This window comes from Notolabrus celidotus, chromosome 6, assembly GCF_009762535.1.
Source record: "Notolabrus celidotus isolate fNotCel1 chromosome 6, fNotCel1.pri, whole genome shotgun sequence".
NCBI classification, from domain to species: Eukaryota; Metazoa; Chordata; class Actinopteri; order Labriformes; family Labridae; genus Notolabrus; species Notolabrus celidotus.
In genome coordinates this window covers 29,363,979-29,379,035 of record NC_048277.1, presented here as the reverse complement: position 1 = coordinate 29,379,035, position 15,057 = coordinate 29,363,979, and positions in this window count along the sequence as shown.

Below are 15,057 nucleotides of genomic sequence, written 5' to 3'. Positions count from 1 at the left end.
ACCCTACCTTACCCTCTACCACCACAACCCCCCTAACCCTACCTTACCCTCTACCACCACAACCCCCTAACCCTACCTTAGCCTCTACCACCACAACCCCCCTAACCCTACCTTACCCTCTACCACCGCAACCCCCTAACCCTACATTACCCTCTACCACCGCAGCCCCCTTAACCTTACCTCACCCTCTACCACCACAACCCCCTAACCCTACCTTACCTTCTACCACCGCAACCCTCCTAACCCTACCTTACCATCTACCACCGCAACCCGCCTAACCCTACCTTACCCTCTACCACCGCAACCCCCTAACCCTACATTACCCTCTACCATCGTAACCCCCCTATCCTTACCTCACCCTCTACCACCACAACCCCCTAACCCTACCTTCTGCCACTGCAACCCCCTAACCCTACCTTACCCTCTACCACTGCAACCCCCTAACCCTACCTTCTGCCACTGCAACCCCCTAACCCTACCTTACCCTCTACCACTGCAACCCCCTAACCCTACCTTACCCTCTACCACTGCAACCCCCTAACCCTACCTTACCTTCTACCACTGCAACCCCCTAACCCTGCCTTACCCTCTACCACCACAACCCCCTAACCCTACCTTACCTTCTACCACTGCAACCCCCTTACCCTATCACCACAAACCCCCTAACCCTACCTTACCCTCTTCAACCCCAACCCCTTCTACCCTACCTTACCCTCTTCAACCCCAACCCCTTCTGCCCTACCTTACCCTCTTCAACCCCAACCCCTTCTACCCTACCTTACCCTCTCCATCCCAAACCCCCTTACCCTACATTACCCTCTCCAACCCAAACCCTCTTTAACCCTGACCGCCCCTTACCCTACTTTATTCTCTCCCAACTCAATTGCCCTTACCCTGCCCTACTTCCCACCAAAATCATACCATACTATAGTCTCAGCCCCGCTACCACACCCCTTCCCTCCCTTACCCTACCCTAATGCCATCTATATCATACCATCCTACTCTTAGCCCCTCTACCACATCCCCTGCCCTACCCAACATTACCCCACCGTACTGCCCACCAATATCATGTCATACCCCACTCTTTTCCCTTCTTCCCCTCCCCTCCCCTCCCCTCCCCTACATACCATACCAAAAAATAGCCCTCTATACATTACCCTCTTACTCCCTTTCCCCCTACACTACTACCTGACCATACCATACCATACCACACCACACCGTACCCTTTATGCCTTCTTTGGGAAATGTGTCTTTGAATCTGTTGCAGAGTATATTGAGATGCCCCCACAGAAACATTAATTTATAAAAATTCAGAAATAGATTATAATCACATGCCATGTTAACTCAACCACCCATGACTGAAGTTGACTGATGTTTTTAGACATCCAGTGTATAAAATAATAACAACTTAGAGCTACCGTGTTAATACAGTTTGCAGTACAGAGGACTCCTTAGTCAGTAACTCTTTATTCCTGCAAGAAGTGTGTAAGAGTCATTTTGACCCTGAAAACAGTAATTTGACAAAAATAGAACAAAATAAACTCTGGTGACTTTACTTCACCAATGCTTTCCATGAATCCTGTTTTAACAACAGGGCCACAAACTCCGTCTTCTGAAAACACCAAAATGTGGTTGTTTTTTGTTTTGTCTGCATGGCAAGGGCTGTTAATTTTTGAGCTCAACATTGTGAAAGACTGAAGTTTCTGTTAATAATCTGCTTTTTAATCATGCAGCGTCAAAAAAAAATTGTTTGGAGTAGAGTAAGTCTTCACTCATGTCCACTAGCAAAAGAAATCTAGCAAACGAGAAAGATCACTGTCAAGTGGCCACAGATATCTAGCACTGGAAACATCTTACTCAGCAGTGGGTAGCTTTGTAGGCGACAGAGAATAATGTGTAATTTGTCTGAAAATGTTCCCCTATTTTGGCCGGCTCCTAAAAAAGTAAAGCTGTCCTCAAAGGCATCAATGGCCTGCCTGGTGTAGGCCTAGTCAGCTTACAGCCGTGACGCATGTCTGATGGCTGGGGTTCATAAAAACTGTTTGATGTTGTTATCCAGTTTGCTCAGTGTCCAAAACCTGCCCCACAGAGCAGCATGCAAATATGTATTTGTCAGTTGATTCAAACAGAACAGTGGCGCCAGTGTTCCTTGATACAAACAAACAGGGTTGATTGAGTCAGTCAGGATTCTTGATTTATGATGGGTCACTTGATTATGACATTGGAGCTTGTGCCTGAAAATAGAAACTTGAAAGCCAACAGTAACTACAACTTTGTCTTTTTGTTTTTTTTTGACCCATCTTAGCAAACTTGTGTCAACTGTTTGCTCCATAGTCTACTCCACTGAAACCTTTGATTAAGAAGTGTTGACTAATGTCATAAAAACATTCAGATTACAAAAAATGTAGTCCCTCTGGTGGTCAACATCTTTAAATCTAGTATGTCTTGAAGGCTCTTTACTTGTCCTCTCCTAGCAATCATTTTGTAATCTAGAGTTTGCAATGCTAAGAAAACTTTGGTTACACAGCTCAAGGCGTCATCATGACTTATTTTTCTGTTGTAAACACAAGAATCTGAGGCAGATTGTCTTGTTGAGTCTATAACAAGAAAATACATCAACCACTCAGTGGGTAAGTAAAGCCAAGACTTAGTTTGCTTGGTTTACAGAGGTGGTCTTATTAACTTTGTGAATGTGGTGTAAAAGAAAACTCTTAGCAGGGAACATGAGGAAATCTTTTTAATAGGGAGCTGTTCACATTTATTTAGAAACTATTAAATATGTGGGTTTGGAATGTAACAGAAGAGGTTGAAATGTATGCCAACAACTCTTTAGTTATTATCCTGTGTTTCTTATTTTTTTCCTATTTCAAGTGCCACGTGCCTGGATGCTGTCACTGTGTGACGAATTTGTGCTTTCAAGCCTAGTTCATATTCTCAATTAAAGGTGGTGGACGGTTGGCCTGTTGTGTAGAACTTTGCATCCCAAGTTAGGACAAAACTTTTAAAGAGCTGGTACATGGTAGTTGATCCAGTGTAAGAAATAGGGATATAGGCGTTTAGTCGACTTCATGGTCTCATGTCGTCACCCTTGCTTGTTGTCAGAATTAGTAGTTGGTTCAACAACTTAATGTTTTAATTTTGTTGACCCACAATGCCGGTCTTATGTTGTGCTTAAGCTGTAGTGCTGCCACCTGGGCAGGCTAGGAGGTGACTCTACTTAATGGTTACTACCTTAAAGCCCAACACGGTTGAGGCAGATGGCTGTCTAATGGCTCGTTTCCACCAAGCGGTCTGGTATGGATCAGTACAGTTTGGTACGGGTCAGATTGGTCACGCCTGATCCTGTTTGCGTTTCCATAGCCAACTGTGCCCTACTTGGAGGGCTGCGTGTAGGCAGATGCTGATAGCCGCATCAGCTACGTAATAGCGTGACGTCATGGCAGCGCGACACAGTGTACCCCGCTAATAAATGCAACGAAGAAGAAAAACGCGAGGAAAGTCTGCACCTCTGCGGTCAACCATGGAACGCTGTTTCTTGACGCCATTTTCCACACAAAAAAATGTATCTTCCCAAAGTCCACTGGAGATTTAAACATGGCGGGTTATGTGTTTTTTCTTTATTACCGCTGTCGTACGTGAGGTGACGATTCTTTCGACCAATCAACGGACTGCAGTGTTTCTAGCTCCACCTCTGGGGTCGGATCAGTATGTATTGCACCCCAATAGAAGGGTACCAAAAAGTGGGATGGTACATCTCGGTAATTTGAGGACCTGTCCCAGTTTTAGTCAATGGAAACGCCACAAAATGCGTTCCGTACCGAGACGTAACGAACTGAATCGCTTGGTGGAAACGGGGCTCATCGCGAATCTGGTTCTGCTCGAGGTTCCCGCTCAGAAATACCCTGCTCAGGATTAAGATCAGATAAGTCAGAGTCCTGCCTGTAAGATGGGACTGGATGTTATCCCGTCTTGATTTTAGGTCTTTGTTAATAATATAACATAGAGTATGGTCTAAACCTGCTCTGTTTTTAAAGAGTCTTGGGATAACATTTGTTGTGATTTGGCGCTGTATAAATAAAGATTGATTCATTGATTGATTATGCTATGCTGGTGGTGCTAGCTCTGCTAACTTAAGGCACACTCAGTAAACCAATGACATTGTTTGCTTGCTGACTCTGTGATCCTATGTTTAGCCATGGTTATTTTTTATTTTTTTAAGTTATATTTTTGGGGCTTTTGTGCCTTTATGATGGGACAGCTTAAGAGAGACAGGAAATGTGGGGAGCAAAGAGGGGGGAGGACATGCAGGACATGGTCGTGGCCAGGAGTCGAACAGTTGACCTCTGCTACGAGGACTATGGCCTCTGTATGTGGCGCGCTTAGACCACTAGGCCACCAGCGCCCCAGCGTTTAGCCATGTTAGATAAGTTGTTCTGGATTTTCACTGTTTCCTGAGTGTTTTCTTACCTTTCCACTAGCTGGCCAGTCAAAATGTATCTTTCTAAATACATGAATAGGAAATTAGTTACTTTGGAACACCCATAGCCATAAAGCAGGTGTCCTTGGTTTCCTCTTTTCATAACTTCTTGATAACTACTTTGGATTCAGTGTACCATTCTCCAACCTTCATTTCTAAATGAGTTCCAAAACTTTTCCTTCTCATACTTGTCATGCACTTCACCACTGGTGTCAAACTTTCAAGATAGTTATCAGTGAAAGCAAATGACACCCGCCTGCGGGTCATGAATTCCTAATGTTCAAAAAAACAACAGAGAACCTTTTGGCAAAAATGCTTTCCAGCTACCCTTCAGCTGCTGAAGCCCCCTTCCTTTAGCTCTCCATGAAATCCTCACCTGCAAGAAGAGGTACCAACATCTCCTCTGCCTACCTCATGCCAAAGACTCCCTGGCTCCTCATTCCAGCGAATCTTTCAGCACTGACTCTCTTATCCTCATCTATACTCTGCTAAAAAGCACCTGAGGGCCTGCACTCCTCTGCAGGTATTTCTGCTGAAAGCTATAATAAATCATTTGCCTTTTGTGTCTCGGCTTTCTGCCTATTTCGTTAATGTGTTTTCACTCCTCCTCCTTGGTTTCGGAGTTGAAAGAGGCTTACTTTAAATAGGTGCAGGAGTGTGCTGAGACAGATTCAGTGCTTGCAAGTGATTCTCACTTCTTGTCATCACTCCAATGCCCCATTTCCCTGGGCTGAATAGCACAGGAAGCATAGTGCTGGAGACACAATGTGACAAGAAACAGGTAGAGAGGAGGAGGAGGTGGAGGAGGGGAAAGAATAGGGTTTTGTCAGAATGTAGTGATTTGAGTATTTGATTCATTGTCCCTGGCTGACTTTTGTTGTCGTCCACAAGTGTTTTGACCATAGCCTCATATCAAATGCCAGCGCCTTTGGTTGTGGTAAAGTGACCCTGCAGGGAAGAAAGCATGGTGTTTATTCAAGGGGAAGAATTTCATATTTTGACCAAATGGACTCTGTATAGAGAACAGCTCAGCAGGCCGTGTAAATATCACAAAAGGTTTAATGAAACCATGAAGTTTGACAGTTTCCAAAGTACATATTATCAATGGAGAGGTCACAGTGGGAAAGCGGCCCGCCATCCGTCTGCCTTGCTTTTGGTGGCCAGAAAGTCATGAGCGATCATTGGAATTTTCTGGTCAGAGCTTCACGTTTGAGCCCAGGCCTTCCTGACAACCTCTTCCTCCCTGTGTCATCCTGCCATGCACACACTGACGCACACACACTGTTACACATATGCACACACAAAAAACACCCTGCCACCCAGCTCAGCGGCTTGGAGCTTGTGCAAAGTTTCTAAACCAGCCTCCTGCATTCTGGGTCGGTGGGAGCGGACTTCCTGAAAACAATGGAATGGACTAATCTGCGGATTTGTCAGTGGATTTGATAAAGGCCCATGTTCTAAGCCACAGTTTTTCTGACCTCTTGTTAAAAACGTCTCGTCTCACCCTGCACCCCCACCCCCCCTTCCACTCTTGTTCTTTTTGTGAATGGGGAGAGTGGATTACCAAAGGTGCTGTCTGTCTAATTAAACTCTACTCTCTGGTTCATCCCCCTTTACTTAGATCTGTGTATCTTCTGTCCTACATGCACCTAGACAATCCTTGCATTCTCTATGTCTTGTGGCATCATTGCACAGTTTGAATGAAAAGAACCATGCTGGTAATGCCCTGTAGGAGTAAGGCATAGCGGTGTTGGGGTCACAAGTCAAAGGTCAATCCTCAGCGGTCAGGCGGAGGTTAATAAGGTGTTTTGTCACTTAAAGAAATGTCTAATCTCCCTGAGACTCAAAGGATGCATCTTTCCTTTAACAAGTAGCCGCTGACCTCTTCCTCATCCCCCTTCAACCTCTTCTTTCAAGTCCATCCCTCTTTGTATTCCGCCCTTTGTAGTCCATTTCAGCAAGGAACAACTTTCAAAAGCAACGGCTTTTCCCCGGGATTAAATTAAGGCAACATTTCCCAAATCCGTCCTTTCTATCTCATCATTTTTCATGGAAAGCTGTCCTTTGCTGGCCTGTATGAATGGCTACCGAACAGATTCCCGTGAAACAATTAAAATTCCTTCTCTGGCCCTCAGTCTCTGAGCTGTTCTGAAGCATGGAGCTCAACCGGGCACAGAGGCGACTCCGCTGACAGGAGTCCACTTGATGAGGGTATTATTTTAATGAAAAAGAGTTGCCTATTCATTACGTGCATGCTGCCATCACTGAGACACAAAGCACAGATAATGACAGGAACAAAAGGCTGGCACAATTCCAAGGTCTCCTAGAAATGCTCTCCACTTGCCAATCTACGGTGTCAGTGACTCGACCAGACAGCTGCACGCAATAAAGAGGAAAATAAGCTTCCTTTAGGATCTTTACTGCGCTCACAACCTCCACATCTATGTATCTACTCTCAATCATCAGTCATGTCATATACAGGGCTATATATATATATATATATATATATATATATATATATATATATATATATATATATATATATATATATATATATATATATATGATAGGGTAATCTGGCTGAAATTTCTTTCCAAAACAAGAAGTTTTCTTTTCAGCAATGACGATCTGCTGGCTGTTTTCACAATCTTTCCCAGAAATAGATGCTTCCGCACTGAGGAGAGGCTGGAGCTGAAACTGCAGAATGCATTTGGCATTCTTACGCCCATGTTTCCTGTTTACCATATTATTTTCTCATGTGGTCCTTACTTCCTTATGGGTGGGCGGTGGTATCTTTTGATGCATTTCTGCTTGTGAAAGTGTGCGCTTGCTTTATAGCATTGTCAACCCTGATACTCAAAAAGAATATTCTACTTCTCTTTGGAATAACATTCCACAACTTACTCCATAAGTTATCAGTGCAGCACATGGTCGTGTGATATATGTTGGTGAAATATTCTTGGCTACTCAGATGAGGAAACCCACAACATTAGGTCAAGGCCGTGTGGTGTGTTGTGCCACTGATGGTTGAGAATGTGACATATCTAGGACAAACAGGCTTTTCCACAAACAAAAATATGGGGAAAGCCCACATTCGTGTTTTCCACTTGTTTGTGAAAGAACCACACTGTTATTGTTTTCCTGTCAATTTGAATTACGGTAGTGTGAGAGAACTTTTTGGCCTTCTCTATAATCGTCCACTTCCCTGTGAATGGAATCCCCGGACACTGCTGCACTTTGCTGAAGGGAGTCGTTTACCAAAGGGAGATGTTTGCTGAACGACTTCTGAATGACTATCATATTGGTTTATTATACAGTCCTCAGGGTTCTGTTCGCTTTTCTGCTGTGTTCTGGTTGTATTTCAAGTAGTTATGTACCTGGACTGAGGGTCACTCGGCTGTTGGTTGATCTCTGCGGGTGATGTCATCAGTGGCTTCAACTGGGGATTCCCTGCTAGCGGCTTCACCACACCTGCCACCACTGAACTTCCTGGAATCTGCCTATTTGCCTTCTTCAACTGTCATCCACCAATCATCCGCCATTGTCTACTCATCAACTCCAACTTATCTTCAAAGACCCATTAAGAGCATCCATGGGAAAGCAGTGTATTGAAGGAAACCAGTGTTCTGTGCCTCTTGTATCCAAACGTGGTTGTTAATTGTATGTTTTCTCCTCTAGATAAATGCTGTTAACTTCGACTACAATCAAGCCACTCGTTCCTTCTGATACTGAATTTGGGCCCTAGGTTTAGGTTGTTTATTTTCTCATTCTGGTTTTCATTTCATGTGACTTAATTTGTTAGTTTCTTAGTTTATGGTGACTGCTAGTGATGAATTTATGTCTGCTCTGTTTTAGTCCAGGTTGAGCAGATAAAATTGTATTTAATTATTTTCTCTATGTCATAAGTCTGGGTGTAAAGTGAGGTATAAGAAGCTGTTCTGTTTTGTTTGTTTTATGATTTGGTGCCACTCACAGCCCTTCCCTTTGTGTTTTCTGCCTCTGCTGCCTCCTTTTTGTGTCTGTTGTTTATTAGACATACAATGATCAATTAATGTTGCTTTGATTATTTATTTATTTATTTTTAATTGTATCTATTTTTTTTAAGTTATGTTTTTGGGTATTTTTTTGCCTTTATTGACAGGACAGCTGAAGAAAGACAGGAAATGTGGGGAGTAGAGAGGGGGGGGAAACATGCAGCAAATGGTTGACCGGCCAGGAGTCGAACCAGTGACCTCTGCGACGAGGACTATAGCCTCTATATGTGGGGTGCTTAGACCGCTAAGCCACCAGCTTGCTTTGATTTTTGGCTTGAAACAAAAACTGGCTTGTTTGCCTGAGACTAAATGGTTGTTGCTGATGTTGCTTCCCTTATCTCTTGACACAAACTGGGCTCTAACAGGTCTCAGAAGAAGAACATGGTTTTGCACTTTTAACAGTTTCCATTAGGATCCAACATTACAAAGCTACATTAAAAGACAGTTAATGGTACAGCTGTACGTTGTGTTAATTAAATATAAGATAAAGTACATTTTAGGTTTAATATAGCAGAGGTTTTGGAACGTATTTACAATTTGTGTAAGACAGGAAAATACATTCTATTAAATCGTGCTACATCATAGGCACATAAAAACTAAATTGCGCAGACCAGTAGTGCATATGTTAAAGTTTTCTGTCCATTTTTGTAATTTTCAAGACAATAAAATAAATAATATAAATCAGGTCAGCTTTGGTCTGTCTTTTACTCACCAAAGATTAATGCTGTGTTTTCCTTCAGAAAGTGTGAATGTTTTTTTAAATTGTGCTTAGCAGTTTAAAATACTTCCATGATTAGACTAATGTCTGTAAAATATCCTCAACTATTGGTGTATAAGTAAGACGTCTCATAGACCTTGAAGTAGCATACTTACAAAAGGATGCAGAGAATACATTATGTAGCACAACTTTGTTGTTGATGACGTTCTAAATGTTGGAATTCAGTTGGAATTTTTAATAGGATAGTAGCACATATAAATCTATTCTCACAACAGCCTTTCCTACTACTACGTCTGCATAAACTACACATTATGAACTTCTTTATTTAAATCTAAAAGTATACAGTTGTGCTCATAAGTTTACATAACCTGACAGAATGTATGGTTTCTTGGGTAGTTTCTGTTGTCTTTATGATATAAAAAGAGTAAACACAGTTGTTTGATAAAAAATTTGCTTCACCCAACCACTAACCATGAGTGAAAAAGAGGTTTTTCTCTTATCATTCATATTCTCTGAAAAATGGCCACAAAAAATCACAAATTCTGCCAGGGTATGTAAATTTATGAGCACAACTGTGTGTATATACACAGACATGCAGGAAATGGTCAACCGGCCGGGAATCGAACCAGCGACCCCTGCAACGAGGACTGTAGCCTCTGTATGTGGGGCGCTTAGACCGCTAGGCCACCAGCGCCCCATGCATCTCCAATTATGACCCACTGGCAGCGCAGCGAAAGGAAAGCAACACTGTTTATTGTCTGTCAGAAAATGGAATCACTTCAGAAGCCTGTATCTGTAGCAGATGGGGCAGGATTTATCCAGGACATGAGCACGCTGGACTATCTGCCTTGATGTGCTTCATTACATCAATCTTTTCTGCTGGTGCAAATCATTGTGGCTGCATGTCCATTCAGCAAAAATAATCTTCAACCATAATCCCCTCTGCAACCTAACTTTGAGATGTATTTTTCTATGTTGCATAGCCCTGTAGTCCAGAAGCTAGTTTGCATTCAAGCAAAGATGGAAACAAGTAATCCATGCCAAGATAGTTTTACTTCTACCCACAGCCTTTTTCCTGAACACTTCAAATAACGTTGCTTGCGCTGGAAAATCAAAGAGAGACACAAAACACCTGTAACAACCTCACTCAGACAGTTAGAGATCATGTTAAAACTCACTTCAAGTAATCTAAAGCTTTGTGCTAACAAGGGAAAGAAATGTGTGGGATAGCTACTGAAATTTGCTCACAAAAAAACATCTACCATCACATCTGGTGGTTGGAAGCTAGCAGAAAAAAAATCACCATTATTGTTTCTGGGATTTTTCTTTCGATTCACATGTGTCTCAAAGATTACAGAGTACAGGCAAAACCAAATCCTGCTTGGCACATAGGGATGGTAGTCTTGTTTCACGCCAGTACATAGAGGAATAAGTAAAGGGTACCAAGGCAGTGGTCTTGACCATCTTGAGCCGTATCTCATTTTCAGTGACATTTCCAGGCATTTAACAGCTAAGCCCAACAGTGCAAGTTTTATCCAGTGACAAAATGTTAATGATTAACTGTATCACCACAGATTCCAACACAATACATCGTGGTTTCCCTTCTGAATGCTCTGTTTCATTTGGCAAAAAGGCCTTTAATAACCTCTGTTTTGGAGGACTATTTAAAACCATTGAAATACTTTCAATATTGAAAATCTGCCTGAATGTCAATCAGTTGAGTGTGGAGTCAGTAAATACTTTGCACGTCCTGCACTGCATGTTGAAAGTGTAAGGTATAGAGTTCCTCACAGTCATTTCTGGGATGATTGTTCCTCACTGACGATCTCTATGTGGTCACTTGTTTCAACGGTGGGTTGCAACCGCTCAGCTTGCGCCGTGGCTCCCAGCTTTCTTCTGCGCGTCTCGCGGTTTGGTATCACCCGAAGGTGTCTGATGCACTTGGCTGTCGTGCTCGGGTGGCCTGCCCTGCGGTTGCCCTCTGTTTGGGTTTCTGCTTCACGCTCAGATTAGCAGCTATCTCCACTGGGCTCTAGCTTTCCTGGAAGCTGGCTCATTCATTGAGTATTTGCTTATGTTTCAGTGTGAACTGGCACACTCTTCCGCGTTCCATAGCCGCGGCTCTGAATGGTTCAGCTCTGTGCCAGGAGCCATTGTGTACTTCTTGAAATCTCAAACTATTGATTTACAGTTTCAGCTATGGATGGTAGAGCCACTTAAACCTTTATCTGATCTCTTGGTACATAAACACATTTCAGAATCACACAATCAGGGATAATGACATACTCTACTTGATACGGCGGTAATTTTGTTTATGAATGTAAATTACTTAATTTTGATGAGTATTGTGTTTGTTGTCAGTGGTAAAATGGTGCAATTTGCAGGTTTTTATAGCCAATATATTCTATTGCATATGATTGCATACGCAACAATATACAGTAGTAATGAGGAGTGCTCGGCTCCAAGCCTGCAGCCTAGCATGAGATGAAGAAATACCAGCTGCACCAGCAGACTCGAGTTAGTGATACTCCTCTAGAGGTTTCACCACACAACTCAAACATGATCAGTCCCAATAAAGCAGCACAAAAAAACTTCATCCTCACTGCTTGCTCATCTCTCCAAAGTGTTTCGTCAAAGCGCAGTGACATCCCTGCTCATGGTGTATACAGCTCTACGACATGCTCTGATTGTGAGGTTCCTCTTCTGCTAATGAGTGAACCTGTTTGCCTCCAACTGCAGTGAACAAATTAACAAAGATGATTACAATGCCTCATGCAAACATTATCTACTAATCTCTTGTTCCCCCGCTTTCATTTACCCTCTCCCTCTGTGTCTGCCCAGTGGGAATACATCATTGTCTCAGCAGCTAGCGTGTTTCAGCCTCTCCTTGAATAAGTAGAACCTCCTGAGATGTGCCAAGTGCTGTTTCCCAGAGGTTTACCAAAGGATGTCGCAGCACCTCTCTTGCTCTCCTTGCTTTCATTGTGCTTATTTGCATTCATGATTAGTCTTGCTCTACTGGAAGTGTGGCCTCATCCCCACGGCATGAGTCCAGGGCCTTTGTTGGGCTCCCTGTAATAAATGCAAAGCCTGGCTTTCTTGATTGGCTCGATCATTGTCTCGTTTGCTGTTCTGCGGTTTCCTTCAATTTCAACTGGGAAGCAAAAAATGAAGAAGCTGCTGTTTGTCTTCCCCAACCTCAAATAGCGAGACGGAGGACCAGAGAGTAGAGAGGTCAGGGAATACAGCTGCACAGACTTCAGTTTCAAAACCTCTGATTCTGGTCAGCAAAGACTAAAGTTGGGTATTCTTGAAAAATTTGCAGACACTAGTTCTGCTATATTATGTTCAACACTGTTACCCGGCATTACTGTTCATACATATTTAAGTCACTGAATAAAAACTAATGAAGATACAGATGGATCACAGAGACTAAAACAGGGTGTGAAAGAGATACAAAAGAGGATGTGGGTGAAGCAGTGTCCTGGCAGAGGTAGAAGGGGTGGGGGCAAACACAGAGGCTGTCCAAGCCCCATCATTCTCACGAGAGCGCTCCTGGTTTAGATTTGTGAAGCCAGGGCAAAGTGCCAGGGCTCTTTTCACCGGGGATGAGCCACTAATCTGAGTTTGTGTCCCACTGATGGGGCTTCCTGACCAGTTGAGGATGTTGTCATCATTGGTTAATGTTGAACTTGCTCATGGGAGGTCACTTGAGCGGCTGCCAAGCAACCACTGCAGGAAGGACTGGGGTGGGAGGAGGGGAGAGTGTTATTGTGCGAAAAAATTTGATGGATCATTCTGAATGAAGTTTTACCTGATGTATTTTAGTGTTGAAATGAAACGTTTTCCTTTCATTACTTCTTTGTTAATGTTGGGGAAATGCACCAGCTTCTCCTTCACTGATGAAAAGATAAAAAACCCTTTCATACCTGTATTTCAAATGTGCAGCCAGAGAATAGCAGTCAGTACGCTTTGCTTAGAACAAGCACTTTGAAACAAGGATCCAGCAAGTCTTACTCTTGAAAGAGAAAAGACTTAGTTTAATACATAGACATGGCCACTGTTACATCACCCATTGGTTTGTATTGCTGTTTTTAAGCTTGAATTTAGAATTCTGGAAATTGCTTTCCATTTTCATAACAATCTTAAGATCATTTCTATCAGTTCCACTTGTTTCCCTGTATGCTACCAACAATAATAGAGCAAAATGCAACAATTCTCAGTCTTGTACCGCCTATTCCTGTTTTGTTTTTCTGTTCCAACCTTAGCTCTCAGTAAAAACCTTCAGAGTTTAGTTGTAGCCAGCTGTTCAAGGTAAATACCATCCTACTCAGAAGCCACTGGTTGACATGTATTGCACAAGTTTCTGTGGATATGTCTTCAACAATGGTCATAGTAATAATAAATTAGTTAACCTATGAAAGCCTCCCCTTTCCTTTGACACTCTTGGTGCTACACTTTGTTTAAATCTCCTACAGGGCAGGATGGTTTGATATTAGGAAGCTTGTGTTTATTTGAACAGACTTAGAGAACTGGGTGGCAGGGGTTTGCCACATCAGTTTAATACAGATAGTCTGTTAAGTTCTTAAAGAAAAGTATAATAAACTTTCTTCCAAGCACTTTCCTGAGCTTGTACAAACATTGGATTCATTCATTCATTGTCTGTGTGGCGCATCCTACAAATCTGGCACCTCTGTATGCAAAAACAAACAGTAACATGGTATTTTCAACACTGTTTGACCTACGTCTGCCCCAGAGGAAGAGCGGCTACAGTAGAAGAGCTATATTTACTCTCCTGTTCTGAGAGCTTTTTTTTTTTAAGGGAACCACAGGAAAGGTGTCATGGTTTAGCAAGGTGTGGGCACAGCACATTCATGGCATGGCATGCCAACCCGCTGGTTGAAGCCACCCTGCTACCGGCCCTCATGCGGCTGCTGAAAAGAGGCTGTTGGGATGGCGAATGAGGAGCTTCAGGGATGGGTTCACATCGAGGTAAACAGAAAGTGTGACTCACTGCTTGTCCAGACAAATGCCACCCGAGACCACAGACAGATAAGTCTGCCACACTGTCTGTCAGCCACAGATGATGTAACAGGGATCAGAGCCCCCTCCCCACACCACCACTTCCACCACCACCACCCTCCTCTCCTCTCATCTTCTCTGCTGTGTTTGTCATCCAGCTCTATGCCGACAGCTTGGTACAGGCCAAGTCGCCACAGAAGTCTCTCTTCCCTCTCTTCCGCTCCTTTTAGTCACCTCCCAGACTAAACCAGCTGATTCCTGCTCGCCACTGTGATGCTAAAATAGTCGTATTATGTGATTGCCATATGCGCAGCCAGACATGAGCTGTGTTCAATAAATTCTTCCTTTCAGCATCCCAGACACCCTGCTTTAAGATGCAGATGTGAATTCAGCCTGATGTTTGTCACGCCCTATCTTTTCCATGTATTTAAGAAACAACTAAGTGGGCTGCACAGGAGCCCCAAAGGTGTAGCTTTGATGTGGTCTAGTAGCGCCTACATGCTTAGCATTCATCAGTTAGGTATAGGAAGGAATGTGTTCGCTGGAGTCTTGGCTCATTGCTCCTCAGATATCACACCACCACCATGCCTACCAGAATAAACATCCAGCAGAAAGAGAAAACATGCTGCTGTAATTCCCACGGGAGGAAGTGATGGAGGGAAAACCTCTTTCTGTGGTTGTGGTGGTCGTGCTGACCTCATGGAGGACTTCATGGGATGATCATTGGAGGAAGAGGCCGGCTTGGTCATTCTGTGACACCTCATTATTGTGGGTGTGTATTGATAGAAAATGCTCAGAGGAATGTC